Consider the following 2,525-nt stretch of genomic DNA (forward strand, 5'->3'; position numbering starts at 1 on the left):
ATAGCATAAACCATAACCTACCTCCACCGAAGAATCGTGATCAAGCAATCTACTTCTCCAATGTCCTTGCTGTCTCTTCGTTCTTCTCTCTCTCTCGCTCGTTCTATCTTCTTCTCTCTGTTCTTTCTATTTTTCCTTCTTCCAACTCTTTTTCTTTTTACCCTAATTATCAAATAATTAAGTATAAAAGATGATAAAAGTAACCCACTATTTATTTCAAGGTTATCTCCTTTAACCCCCAAGTAATTAAATTATTACCCTTACCCCACAAATTTCATAATTATAAGCATGAATAGTCCAAAACGCCCCTTAAAACTCTCAGCAGAAATCCGACTCAGTCGAGGTTACGCCACTCGTGACGGCCCGTCGTGCCTACGACGGTCCGTCCTGCAGGGTCGTCACAGGGTTCAGAGACTCAATTTCAGTAGAAAGGTCTGTGACGGTCCGTCGTGTCTACGGCGGTCCGTGCTGCAGTTCCGTCGCGAAGTTCAGAGAGTCGATCTCAGTACCCAATTTATCAGAGTTTAAGTGTTTTGGAACGAAGTCCCTCGACGGCCCGTCGTGACCATGATGGTCCGTCGACTGATCCGTCGGCCCCGCCAGTTTTTATCAAAATAATCTTACTGTTCGAATCGACTAAACAGGTCGTTACAGTACTGATGCATACGTGCGTTACATCTTCTCGTGATGTAGGTTCAGGTTCTCAGCATCTAGATCACGCTTAGATCGTTTTCCGATTTAAAGTTTAGCAGATTCAGTGGTGAGTCCTCATTCTCCAGGACAATAATCATGAGTTTATTTCAGTCTTTTATTCATTTAGTTTTAGTTTTTACTAGACTTAGTTGTGGCTTGTCCCTGCATTTCTAGTCAGTTAGAGGGTTATTTCAGACATAGTTAGTTTCAGCTTACTATTGAGTTAATATTTCTTTGTATTAAACTCATCGGTATTTCACTTATCTAAGTTATAGAATATGGGTATTCCCTATCTTTTCATTTTAAATTATGATTTTAGCTTCTGCATCAGTTTATTATCTTTAGTATGCTCATGATCACGGCAGCAGGGTTATCTTAGGATCACCTGTGGTCCTAGGTCCCGTGTCCACGTATCGGGGGTAGCTCGAGGCATGAGAAAACCCATATGAATTGATTTCTCTTCTCGACCCATTCATCACGACAATCAATCCCAACAAATAATAACTCCATTTATTTACCTGAAGAAATTAACTAAAAAAACAATTAGTAATCATGAAGAATAAGTATATGTTGCAACATATTACTATTTAGTGGGGAGATGTAAGTCATATGTTGCTACATATGATTGTTTTGTTGTGACATATGAGAGGATATCCCTCTACTTATAGAAAACAAAGAGTAGTGTGAACAAATATTTATTGTGCCGTATCATAAATGTTACAACTATTTAGAAAAGTTGCAACCCTTCAAAAAGTTCACAACCTTTCATAAGAGTCACAACTTTTCATAAAGTCGCAACTCTTAATTAAAGTCGCAACTGTTCATAATAGTCACAACTTTTCATAAAAGTCGTAACTCTTCAATAAAGTCAGAACTTTTCATAAAAGTCACAACTTTTGATACAAGTCAAAACTCTTCATTAAAGTCACAACTTTTCATAAAAGTCACATCTTTTCACGAAAGAGGAAGACTAGTCTTGGAAACAAATAAATTTAAAAGGAAATTCTTTCTTGTGGTGGCGCCACATAGGCGAACCTAGGGTTCTCTTTTATATAACTTTATGATGATTACAATATCCATTTTTAGTTTGTAATTATGTTAAAAGCAACTTTCACATATAGCAAACACAAAAATCATATTTGTTTGTTATGTCAATAGTTTGCATAATTGCGCTCTATAGCAAACATTAATACATATATATATATATATATATATATATATATACATATCTCACTATACATATACAAAAGAAAACAATTGTACAATCTGGTTTGGTATACATATACAAAAAATCAATCATATAATCTGTGTTTTTAAAAGCTAGAAAAAGAGAAAGACAAAAGAAAACTGGGCAGAGGAAGATCATATTTGTATGATCATAAGTGTATAGGACCAAAATATATGCATTTGTATTTTGTATAGACAATTTTCTCTCATTTTATACAAACACAAACACAATATATACATTTGTGTTTGTATTAAGTAAGAGAGACGAGTGAACAACAAGATTTGAAAGAGTGATGAGAGAAATCTTGTAACGACCTGTTTAGTCGTTTTAAGCAGCAGATTTTATTTCTGGAAAAACTGTGTGAGTCGACGGGACCCACGACGGACCGTCATGGGCACGACGGGCCGTTGAGGGGGTCTCGTTCCAAAACACTTAGAATTCTGAAATNAATTCTGAAATTTGGGTACTGAAATCGACTCTCTGAACTTCGTAACGGAATGGCAGGACGGATTGTAACGACCTGTTTAGTCGTTTTAAGCAACAGATTTTATTTCTGGAAAAACTGTGTGAGTCGACGGGACCCACGACGGACCGTCATGGGCAC

Source organism: Solanum pennellii, chromosome 5, assembly GCF_001406875.1.
Source record: "Solanum pennellii chromosome 5, SPENNV200".
Taxonomy (NCBI): domain Eukaryota; kingdom Viridiplantae; phylum Streptophyta; class Magnoliopsida; order Solanales; family Solanaceae; genus Solanum; species Solanum pennellii.